Genomic DNA, 12,825 nt, shown 5'->3' with positions numbered 1-12,825 from the left:
TAAGACTTGCTTTATTTCCTGCTGATTTGTAAATATCTGATTTGGGGTTGAGTTCTCCAGTTTGGGTTAATATTACTTCAGCATCCATCCTTCTGTCTTTTAGATAATCTTGTTCCAAAATCCATTCCTTTAGTGAGCAGTGAATCTGCCCATATCAAGTAAATGACTTGCTCTGCAGAGAGTTCATGTGACATCTTACCAGTAATGAGTGTCTCGTTTGATTTTATTCTGTTTAAATCAACACTCATGACAGTGGATGCCATGCTAAGGAATTTGGACTTCGTCCGAGAGCTAAAGAGGAGACATCAAAGGGTTTTAAGCAAAAGAGTGCTATAATCAGAAATGTGTTCACCCCAAACGTTTGCAGAATTGTTCTATAATATTTTTGCCCTGAATGTGCAAAATGTCCCCAATGGTATAAAAAGAAATAATCCAGAATAAGAACCAAGAAGAAGGTAGAAAGAATGCCTAATGGCATAGATTCTGAGGCTGTAAACTGTTGCTTGGTGTCCTTGGCTAATGAAGAGTTAAATGGGTAAGCGTTGACTGCTATGTTCACGGCAGTTTTTCTGGTTAGCAAACCTCTTCCACAGATTGGACCTTTTAATTGCTTCTTGATATTTATTTCTAAGGCTGTTTGGGTGACTTTTTGGCCTCTCATTGGTTCCACTTAAAAAGACGATATTTAAATCTTAAAGAAGATTCTTTATCTTCACCCTTTGTTTTTCTGGCTTGAAAGCATTTTTCCAAAGAATGCCAAAGATACACAAGTTTCTCCATTATTTCCTCTCGAAGCCTGACTTGGTTTCACTCTTAAAACAGACTAGGAATTTCGCAAGACATTGTCTCTTGAGATCATCCACTTAAAGAAATAGTTACCTTCTTATGAAATATTCATTGACCTGACAGTGTATGTCTCCATCAAATAATTGGTTAACAGGCCACTCCAGTCTTAGGTAACTATTCTTATTAAATCACTATGTCTATTTCTCCTTGGACACTTATGACATGGCTCTGACTAGTACTGGCTGTGGACTGTGGCTTTGTCTTCCAGTAATTTGTAAGCCTCATAGTGGTTGGGATCACAGCTGCGTTTCTTACAAGCTGTGAATCTTTGGGCAAGTTACTTAACCCCTCTGAACTTCTGTTTCCTCATCTGTAATATGGGGATAATAATGTAACCTACTTTTTAGAATTCTTTTAGCAGTTAAATGAGTCAATGCACATAGAATGCTTAGAACAACGTCTTACGCTTAGTAAGCACCCAGTGAGAACTACATGTTGCTTTCATCTGTTCATAAACTAAAAGTTTATTTGCCTAACAATAACAAGTAAATTGCATGCTTATCAATTTCATGTAAAATATTATATTAAATAACTTTAAGTGAGGGTCTAAATTCCATTAATGAGTATCCAGATTACATGAACCATATTCACTATCTGATGGAACGGTTGAGTATTTTCAATGTCTGAGTTTTGGGAATAGTGGAGGTGGAGGTGCATGCAGTAACAGGTAGATTTTGACCCTGAATTTCTCTTTAAGTGTAATAGTTCTAGTAAAGAAAACCATCTGACGTTTTTTATTGTTTTTAAATTCCTTCCTCTTGCTAAATAAATACCAGCGGCAACAGAAGCTGTGTGTGGCTTACATCAAGTGATGATTAACCTCACAGAATCCTAGTAAAAAAATGTACTGAGTCCCTAAATTTTGAGTCGGTAAGATCTTCCATGAAATCATTTCTCAGTTTGTCAGTTACAATCACAGTGATTCTTTTGTTGGAATTCACTTGAGACCACAAGAGAACTATAACTTCATATCAACTGGAAAACAAAGATGTCTTTTTGAGTTGTTTTTGGTTCAGTGCCATGTGGAATACATGGAGATCAAGGTAATTAGTGATCAGGATACGTTTTTAATCTTCCCTTTTCTCTCTGCTCTTCCTGGATCTCTCCCCCCCAACCCACAAACCCACCTGCACCCCCTTAAACATGGCCACATGGTTACATCCACTGTGACCTCCACACCCTCTGTTCAGGAAATGAACAACTTCTCAAGGACTATTGTTCCACAAAGAGCATACAATTCAGAGCATGTGTTGTGCTTCAGTATAAAAGAGAATGAAACCTTTTTGTTTTTTAATGTTTTTTTACTAGTGTTGGAAAAATAAAGAAGTCAGTGGTTTTAAAATATAATTTAAGAATTGAGAATTTGTCCTAAACAAAGAAAGCACCCTATGTGCTTTATCGTGCTCTCAGGGCTTTCACCCGAGGCTTCCAACATTCTTTGGTTGATTCCTAATAAGGACAGTTTCCACAGTTACAATCCAATTACCATTTGTAGATCCCTGTGGAAAAGGGGATTTTTTTTTTTAGAGGAATCCTTTCCTAACTCCAGAATATCTCTTCAAAATAGTCTTATTAAAATAAAAAGCAGGAAATCCAGTTTCAATTTCTCTGCATTCTTTTTATCCCTCCTCCCTAACACTCTCTCTTTCACACACACACACACACACACACTCACTCAGTGACACAGCCTGCCTCCGTTCTGAAGGGACGGGAACTTGTCAATGGTCCGATGAAAAGATTGCATTTTTTTGGTCCTGAGATTCACGGTAGCGGAGGTCTCTGGCAACAAAAGGTATCGTGGGAGTCACAGCTATGCCAGCTGAGCCATTTCTCAGACACTCGATGTAATCTGCCGTTTCAGGATGCATTTTTCACCAAAAAAAAATCTTTTTTAAACAGTTTCACGTTCCTACTCCAAGCTTAGTTCAGTTAAATTTGAGAGGACAGCAAAGACGTGGCCGAATATAATTCATGGGTAAGCAATATCAATATCTATACTTCTTTTCCAGAAGATTATTGTGATAAAATGTTGTGATTCTTCCACATCTGTCTTGTGATTTGGGAAGAAAAGTGGATTGATCAGCATCTGAGATGTGTGACAGCTAAATACTGCCTGTGCCAATAGAGATTTATGGGAATGTTATTTTTAGATTGGTTGATAATGTTGGAGCAGCTTGAAATGAGCGAACTGGAGCAGGAAGGAGCATGCCGTGCTGAATGGAACAGCATAAATGGGTTGATTTCTGCAAAAGATTCGGCACAGGGCATTTTGAGGTCTGAAAGGGTAAAGCCGCTTTTCTTCCCCTCTGGACTTCTTGAACTCAGTGCAACATTTCAGTTGCTTGTGGCTATGATAAATACGGGCTTTGGAGAATAACTTGGATATTAGATAAAGCTAATAATAAATCTAATGTGCTCTGTTTTACAAAAGAAGAAAGCCTTAAGCTTCTGGATTTTTTTTTTTCTGCTTTATCTCCCCAAATCCCCCCTGTACATAGTTGTATATCTTAGTTGCAGGTCCTTCTAGTTGTGGGATGTGGGACGCCGCCTCAATGTGGCCTGACCAGCAGTGCCGTGCCCGCGCCCAGGATCTGAACCCTGGGCCGCCGCAGCGGAGCGCGCGAACTTAACCACCCGGCCATGGAGCCGGCCCCAAGCTTTTGGATTTTTAAACACTGTTTGGCTCACCTTATTATAAGGGTATGTCTCATAATGAAAAGACTTGGTGGTGGAAAGAAGTAAAATGTGACCCTTACATCCCAAATTTTACTCTGCTACTGCAGGAGTCATCTGACTTCTTTGGACCTTGCTTTGCTCCCTTGTAAAGGTAGGGGTTTGGACTGATTTATCTTGAGAAGTGATGAAATACATATAGTGGTTATGGATCTAGATTCTGGAGCCTGCAGCCTAACTTCAAATCCCAGCTCTGCCACTTACGAGGTGTGTGATCATGACAAGTTACTTAAGACCCATGCCTAGCTTTCCTCATCTGAAATATAGGGAAATTAATGGTAACATAGTCCTTAGAGTTGTTGTAAGAATTAAATTAGTTAATAAAGGGCTTAGAACAGTAACCAGCAGAGAGTGGACCATCTATAAATTTAGCGGTATCTTCAAGGTCCAATCAATCCATCTCTGGAGTTCTATCATTCTAATTTCAGTGAACTAAATTTAATTGTAGAAAGACAAGCAAAACCATCAGCTGCTGGCTCTGTCATTGAGAAGTTTCCAATTCTTGCAAGTGCTTGCATTTTCCACACCCGTAAAATCTGTGCAGGTTGTTTACCTCTCCCCCATCCAAGATTTAAATGAAGCTTAAGACTCAGAATGGAGATGGTGGCTCGTAGACAAGCCCACAGTTCAACTAGGGATACACAGAAATCAAATTGGCCTTCTGTTCTAACGTTTTGCCTTTGGGGACTTCTAATATGTGCCTGTATCCCCTCTATGCCAACCATCGGAAAGGTTCTTTCCACTGGAAACAAGATGTGAGTGACGTTTGTTTTTTGGAATGGTGTTAGCACAGCACTGGGTTTGACAATGTTCATTTCTACTTCTTTGGTTTGTCAATAATCCAGATAAACAGGCCATTTGCCTCCTTATTTGCGGTTATCTGCTGCAGGCAGATAACCACTTTTATTTCACCCTAGCTTTTACATACTTTCCAGTATCCCCAATTCTTACTATGTTCTTTACCGACTATTCGGGATGTTCCCCACAGAAACAAAATCTTAGGAGAAGAGGAAAATGTTGATCCCAAAGACAAATCCTAAGCATAGATGTGCCTTTACTTTTAGTCTAGTCCAGGGGTCAGCAAACTTTTTCTGTAAAGGGCCAGATAGTAAATATTTTCAGCTTTGCAGGCCAGACAGTCTCCGTTAAAACTACTCATCTCTGTCATCATAGCATGAAAGCAGCCATAGACAATACCTAAATGAATGAGTGTGGCTGTGTTCCAATACAATTTTATTTACAAAAACAATGGGTAGACAAGATTTGGCTCACTGCGGCAGTTTGCCACACTCTGTCTAGTCATCATCCCCATTTCACAGATTAGGAAAGCACAGCATGGGGAGGGAAAAGAGCTTGCTGAAAGTCGCATAACTGGAGAGTAGCAGAACTGAGACGCAAACCAAGGCAGCCTAGCTTGCCAGCCCTTGCTTTTAGCCACTACTCCAAGCTGCCATTGTGTCAACTCATCTATGCCTGGGATGCTCATCTCTTGAAATCTGCCTGGCTCATTACCTCACCTCCATAAGGGTTGGCTCAAATATCATGTTCTCAGTAACACTATGACCCAGCACTCCCGATTCTCCTCACCCTGCTCTACTTTCTCTTTTTCTCTAGAGCTTATCACCTTGTGACTTGCTATGTAATTTACTCATTTATTATGTTTGCTTCTTATCACCTTCCTCCACTGGCCTGGAAGATCCATGAAGGCTGGGCTTTTTGTTTTGTTCGCCAGTGAATCCCCAGAACCTAGAACAGTGTACCTGCCCTATAGAGAAGGTGCTCATTACGCATTTGTGGAATGAGTGAGGCACGCTTTTCCATCATGCTACTGTGACATTGTTGACACTCCTCATGTAGCAATTAACAGCTAATATACCAAGGCAAAAGGTAAAAATGGACTGCCATACCTACCAACTGTTCAGAATTTTCTAAAATTCCTGATAAAAAAAACCCAGACCAGAATAGATAAATACAACATAAAAATTATATACAATGAAGTAGAAGTGTTAAATCTTCTTAAAGATTTGTTGAGGGAGGAGTGGCTGAAGAATCAAAAGAAGAATTAGCAAATGTTATTCTGTTGAGTTCATAAAGGAGTAACCTATTTTAAGAGTCCAAACAGGGTTGTGACAACTACGCAAATACCCTCAGCTTTGCCCGGAAGCTTGTGAAGAAGGGAGCTCCTTGTCGTTGGTGATGTGTTTATTTTGGAGTCATAAAGAACTAGGCAGGCCTTTTCAGAAATGTTGGTTGTGAGCCTAGTATTTAAACTTATGTCATGCTTCAGCAACACATGATTATCTGGGAACCTTGGCTGTACTAATTATTAATAAATGACAGCCGGCCACAGTAGAAAACAGTTAAAAGAAATTCAGCCCGTGGCGTGGTTTATCTAGATGGCATGCCATTTTTCAGGCCTTAATTTACTAATCTGGTCTTTTCTACTTCTTACCCATGTGGAAGCACAGTCCAGCTGACTGGCTTGTACATACCTAGAAAAGGCATCTTACACAGAGTGGAAACGTTTATGCATGAATTCAACACACATTTCTTAAGAGTTTTTGGTGTGACTAAAATTGCCAGGTTTAAAGGGGGGATGCAAATTTAGAGTAATGATGATTACTATTAATTATAACTTTATCACGTATTCAGGGTTTACTGGGAGCTAATAAATACTCTACAAGAAATTCACCTGCATCATCTCATATGATCACTACAAACCTGAGAGTTGAGTCTTGTTCTTTGCTCCATCTTATTGATAAGGAAACTGAGTCTCAGAGATGTTCTCCATCTTGCCAAAGAGCTCATATCTATTTGAACCTGCGTCTTCAGCAGCATACCGGTGGGTCTCAACCTGTATTGTGCAAAACTAAGAATCATCTGGGGCTGCTGGTTTATGATGAAAGTGCTTGGGCCCCATTCCTTATCACCCTAATTCTCTAAATCTGCCTTAGAGCCCAGAAACCTGCATGTTTAACAAGAATCTTCTGCCCAGGTAATTCCACTGCCCCGGGTCTTCAGGCTATGTTTTGAGCAGCCCTACATCACCCCTTCCTGTCTCCCTTGGCCTTGGGACGTTTACAGTTGGATGAGGTTAAAGAGATGCTGCAATTAGAGATTAGTCTCAAGGACATAAGAAAACAATGTGGTATAGACCAAAACCAAAATTATTTTAATCAATTTTATTTCATGGGAAAATCAAGTCTGTTTGTAAAGATGCAATTTAGCTCAAAAGAATGACCTTTCTGAATAAATCACAGATATTAGATTGTTGGTTTTTCAGTTTGTCTTTTGCTTCTTTTTTCTAAGTATGGAGACCTAGACTTCTGGTGGGAAGGGAATCTCTTTAGTTAATGCTTTTGGTGAGTTGTACTCCAGCTAATCAAGATTCTACTGTATTGAGACTTTTCTTGTTTATCTCTTTTAAATTGGTATGTGATGTTTGTGCTTTTTAATGCTACTTTTAGATAACTTCTATGATTCTGTTTATTTACATAATATACAAAATAATACATATATAATATACATAAGAACATATAGTGTATGCCTTTGATGATAAACAAAAGTAATAAATGATTGTTAATATCTCCTGACACCATCATTTTAAGGAAATTCTATGTAATTTGGGCCTAACAGCAGACCTAATTTATGCTATGCCAGGGTTTCTCAACTTCTGCACTGTGGACATTTTGGCCCAGATAGTTCTTTATTGTGGAGGGCTGTCCTGTGTATTGCAGGATGTTGAGCAGATCCCTGACCTCTACCCACTAGATGACAGTAGCAAACCCTTCCCCAGAGTCATGACAGCCAAAAGTGTTTCCAGACATTGCCTAATATCCTCTGAGAGGGCAAAATCACCCCCAAGAACCACTGTGCTATTTCCTTTCGTATCATATTGTTACCCTTTATTAGTGCTGTCCCATAGTACCTCAGAATTAAATGATATTTTTGCAACTGTCAAGGCCTTTAGTCTATCCAGAAACATTGGGTCAGTTTCAACTTCACTTACATTTATGAAATTGAAACAAATCTGAAATCATCCACTTTCAATCTTAAAAACAAAATCCTATGACAACCACTCAAGAGACCGGATCCAGAGAGCCTTAAAATGACTCATTCATTTATGATATAAACAGTCACCAAAGAAAAACGCTGGCCTTGAATGTGCATTTGAGAGTTGAGGAATAGCCAGAAACACATTCTAGACTGTGCTGGTGGGCTTTGGTACTCTTCTGGGCGCTTGTTTATTACTTTGTGGCCCATGTTGTGAGAGTCATAGGGCAACATTGACCTTTGTGTTCATGTCTTCCCGCTTATAAGAGGCTCATGGGTGAGTACGGCTGTCATGGATTCATTATTCCTCGAGTCCAATATTTTTACATTTATTTTCTGCCCACATGTACTAGTATTTTTTGGCTGATCAATAGGCCTTGTTTCAAAAAACTGTTTCTTAGCAGTTTATTCAAATCCAGAAGACATTCCCCCACATAGATATAACATTACATGGGTTGGTTAGTTTCCAATTTTGTATTGAACTCATGATGTACCTGATTCATTTAGTCTCTAGATTGACAAATATTTATTCAGTGACAAGTGCCAGGTGCTGTCTTAGATACTGGGAACACCAAAGTGAATAAACCAGACAAGGTTCTCCCCCCCATGAATCTAGCTAACATATATAGCTCATGGTGCAGGGTCCTAGGACTAGGTGTCTGGTACTTGATAGTAGATGTCAAATAAATATGTGTAGGGTACTAAATGACCCTAATCTCTTTATATCAGGGGTTGACAGACCATGGTCAGTGAGCCAAATCCAGTCTGTTGCCTGTTTTTGTATGACCTGCAAGCTAAGAATGGTTTTTACATTTTTAAACGGTTGAAAAAAATCAAAACAAGAATAATATTTTATGATGTGAAAATTATATGAGCTTCGAATTTTAGTGTCCATGAGTAAAGTTTTATTGGAACTTTTGTTTATGTGTGGTTTATGGCTCCTTTTGTGCTACATTGGCAGAGCTGAGTAGTTGCGACAGAGACCATATGACCCATAAGCCTAAAATATTTACCATATATAGCTGCCTATAATTCTATTTTGTGGGAAAAGTGCTTTCAGAATTCCAATCATGGAACCTCTCCATCCCAAATCGTGGTAGTGGTACCTGTAGTATGAAGCAGCACCTTAGCACCAGGAAGGAGGGAGATAAGAATCTCATAGGAGGTCAAGGCCTGCTTTTTTAAGTGTCTGGGAGCATACCCTCATCTGAACTCAGTCCCTTTCACCCCACCACCCTCCTTTTCTAATGCTCCCTCCTACTCCTTCTTTATTAGTTTCCTACTGATGAAACAAATTACCACAAACTCAGAACATCACAAATTTAATATCTTACAGTTCTGGAGGTCAGAATTCTGACGTGTGTCTCGTTGGGCTAAGATCAAAGGCTGTGTTCCTTCTAGAGGCTCTGGGAGAGAATCTGTATCTTGCCTTCCCCAGCTTTTAGAAACTGCCTGCATTTCTTGGCTCATGGCTCCTTCCAAACTAGCAGCCTAGCATCTTCAAATCTTTCTCTCTCTCTGACCTCTGCTTCTGTTGCCACATTTCCTTCTCTGACTCTGCCACCCCTGCCTCCCTCTTGTAAGGACTCTTGTGACTAGGATGGATTCATCTGGATAATCCAGGATAATCTCCCTATCTCAGGATTCCTTGATTTAATCGCATCTACAAAGTTCCTTTTGCCAGGTAAGGTAATATATTCACGGGTTCTGGGGATTAGGACATGGCTGTCTTTGGGGAAGGAGGTGTTATTCTGCCTACCACAGCTTCTATCCAGCCACTCCATGCCGTACTTCTCCTTACCTCTGCAGAGCAAAATGCAGGCTGAAGGGCATCTCTCAAGCTTGTCCACCAGCCATGATATTGTAGCAACGAAGAATATAGGCTTCAGATTCTGAGTATCAGGTTCACGTCATTTTTCGTTGCTGTTGAGTGAATGAATAGAACAGAATGAATGTTCTCTTTAGAGTAGTCACTCATACCTCCTGACTTTATTCCAAGTTATTATGAATGAATATGGTTTTAGCCTATGTGTTAATTTTTTAATTTCCCAATAATGAGCCTATTTGCATGTTTAAAAAACCAGTTGAAATGAATGCATTTAATCCAAAAAAATCATATTAAAATTCACAGTGATGGAAACATAGATTGGGAGCAATGAGAGAATTGGAACATAAAGGAAGATGCAGATTATTTGATGTATTCATCACTGCTGATTGGCGGGTAGCAAAAGACAATGAGATGGTGGAGGGTGGAGGAGTGAGGGGTGAGGGGCTGCTGAACTAGAGTTGCCCATAGAGACTTTTCCAGGTCTGTATGAGCTCTTTAGGCTTCCATTATTCAAGTTTGTGGTAAATAGATGGATTATGAAACAACTTGGTCCATTACCCTTAATAAAAAGTGTAACTGAATGATATTGTTGTTATTTAAGATGCTGCCCATTTGATAATAGTTACCTTTGGAGACACCTTTGAAGTCTCTCTTTGTTTATTGTTTGATAACCTTCTCTCCTAGTAAAATTGGTTTTTCAGCCATGTGCTAAGGATGGGTTTAAGAACCAATTAGCTCTGAAGCCAATATTACCTCCTTTTTGAAATGACTCTTCCAAGGCCTGACCAGTGCGGCTGCACTGCTTTTAAGAAAGCGCCATAACCTTTTCTTTTTCTGGGATTTGGCTGTAGCTTCTACTGAGCCATCAGCTGCTACAAGAGCTAAAGTCTTGGAAGAAAATAACTCCATAAATTCAAGTCATTACAAATAAACCAAGCTTTTTCTCTCTTTTGGCTAATAATTCCAAATTTGCCAAAGAAGTTAAAAAATCTAAGAAGTTAAGAATCACAACCTGTGATATATAATGAACTGAGAGAAATTTAAAACATCACACGTAACTTTTTATCGTACTAAGTGTCATTTGTGAACAGTTTTCAAAACTATGTATTACTTGATTGCGTTGGAACTGTTTTAGTTGGGAGAAGAAAATGAAGACTCAAGAAAGATGTAAACTGGCCAGGTTCTATTTTGCCAGATTTGGGAATGTGTTTTATTTATTTTTAAGATAAAATATCACTTCCAAAATGTCAAAACTTGAACATCTTCTTTCTTCTCCCACCAAACCTAATTCCCTTCTGCTATTCCTCATCTTGGTGATTAGTGTACCGTCCTCCCAGTTGCTCAAGCTAGAAACGTGAAAGTCCGCCTAGATTACTCCTCCCCCCCCCCCCCCGCACTGCATCCAATTTGTCCCCAAGCATCTATGTGATTCTGTGTCTCCCTGTCTCTTCAAATCTGATTCAGCATCACACCCAGCACAGCATCTTTTCTGATCTCTACGTCTTTAACTGCTCCCTCCCTCAATTCCTTTAGAAATTTGTTTCCAGTCATCTTTTCCATATGTAAATCTGATCACGTTCCTCTCTTATTCAAGATTCCTTAATGGCTAGCCATCACCTACTGAGTAAAAGCCAATCTACTTTGCAATGCCTGCAGAGAAAGCCCTCCAGGATCTGGCCCTGACTTCTGCATGGTTTCGCCTCCTGCTGTTTCCCTCCTTCCAGCCTTGTAATTTCCCAAAACAAGACTGTTCTCTCAAATTCATTTGCTTTGGCACCCACTGTTTTTTCCACTGTTTCATTTCCACTAGGCAAACCCTTACCCCTCTTACTCACTTTTCAAGTCTCCATTGAAACACTGCCTTCTCTAAAAAGCCGTCCTTGATCCCCCAGACAGATGTCAAAGCCTTTTCTCCTGGGCACCCCATTGCATTTCGTATTTACTTCTAGTATCATGATCTCTGTATTTGATAGATTGCATGAGTTCTTCCTACCAAAGTTCAACTCCTTCTGGACAAGGACTGTGTTGTCATTTTGGCAATCCCAAGCCTAGTACTATTCTTAGCATCTAATAGGTGCTCATTAAATTTTGTTTGAATTAATTAACCAGGAGGACATAGTAAATAAAAATAAAATGTATCTTCTAGGGATTGGTTTCTTTCAGTCATAAGCTATAGTTCAGAAGTTGGCAAATTACAGCCCACTGGCCAAATCCAGCCTTCTACCTGTTTTTGTAAATGAAGTTTTATTGGAACACAGCTACGCTCATTCATTTATGAATTGTCTATGGCTGCTTTCATGCCACAAAGGCAGATTTGAGTAGTTTTGACAGAAACCACGTGGCCTGTATAGCCTAAAATATTTACTATCTGACCTTTTCACAGAAAAAGATAGCCAACCCTTGCTATAGATAATTGAGCCCATTGGAGTTCACATTTTTAAATGCTTTTGAAGAATAGGTATGTAATTCCATTTTAAACACTTCAAATAACAGTTGGCTCTCTTAGAAACCTACACGTCATATTTAAAACTCACCAACTCATCTGAAACTTCCCATTTGGGGGGAAAAAGCAATTCACTGACATTGTACCTTGTGATACCCTAAGCTTAAGGAGTGTGAGTGAGGGGTACACCCAAGGCCTGAGTCCCCAACTCCTAACTGCCTAAACTTGTGCTTAGTCCAGTTGTACCCAAAAAAGAAAGAAAAAAAATTCAAAGCATACTGAAACTGGAAGAACTTTCTTCAGTTCACTGAACATGACTGCAGACTGCCCACTTGGCCTAGATTTGCTCTCTCACTCCCCTCCCCAGACCCATCCCCACATGATGCTCCCTGAGCCCCTCCTGGCTTCCTGTTAGTCTTTACCACTATCTGCAGGATACAAATTCATACAGACAAAGAAAAAGCCCCCACTTCCTTTAACTCCTGCTCAAACATGGCCTTCTCTGTGAGGTCTTTCCTGCCGCTGTATCTAAAACTGTAAATCCTGTCCTCTGCTCACATTGCCAGCCCCTTCCCTGCTTTTTGTTCCCTCCCTAGCAGTCATCATTATCTAACACACTATAGCCTTTACTTACCTTGTTGATTTTCTGCCCCTACTAGAGTATGATATCTCCATTTGATGAATGAATCAATAAATAGATAAATGGAATTCCAGATAAAGAGGAAAAAATATCAAAGAATTAACATAGCGCCATTCACTCTTTGGAATGAACATTCTAGGCAGGAATTTGCTACCGGTAGGGAACAAAGGTGTCTTAATAGTTGCTGGGGCCAGTCTTTCTGTCTCTCTTCTTTAAAGTGAGTGATGAGAATAGTGAAGTCTTATGGGGTAACGTAAGTGTTCCACACATCCACAAGAAGTG

The 12,825-nt window shown here is 39.7% G+C and overlaps 1 protein-coding gene across 10 annotated transcripts in view; it reads left to right on the top strand.

Annotated features, from left to right (window-relative positions):
* Positions 1 to 12,825, top strand: part of ARHGAP6 (Rho GTPase activating protein 6) — a 462,402-nt gene that overhangs the window by 368,311 nt on the left and 81,266 nt on the right. The window contains exons 1-2 of one of the 10 annotated variants that reach the window (XM_070604440.1): positions 2,495 to 2,821; positions 6,232 to 6,421. The exons of 8 other annotated variants lie outside the window; for them this stretch is intronic. The gene's annotated coding sequence lies outside the window, so the exon portion shown is untranslated. Of the gene's footprint in view, positions 1 to 2,406; positions 2,822 to 6,231; positions 6,422 to 12,825 lie in introns of those variants that run through there. One more of the 10 variants, XM_008524995.2, reaches the window with a different exon arrangement.

The sequence above is a fragment of the Equus przewalskii genome, chromosome X, assembly GCF_037783145.1.
Source record: "Equus przewalskii isolate Varuska chromosome X, EquPr2, whole genome shotgun sequence".
NCBI lineage: Eukaryota > Metazoa > Chordata > Mammalia > Perissodactyla > Equidae > Equus > Equus przewalskii.
This window is presented reverse-complemented; position numbering and strand designations above follow the sequence as displayed.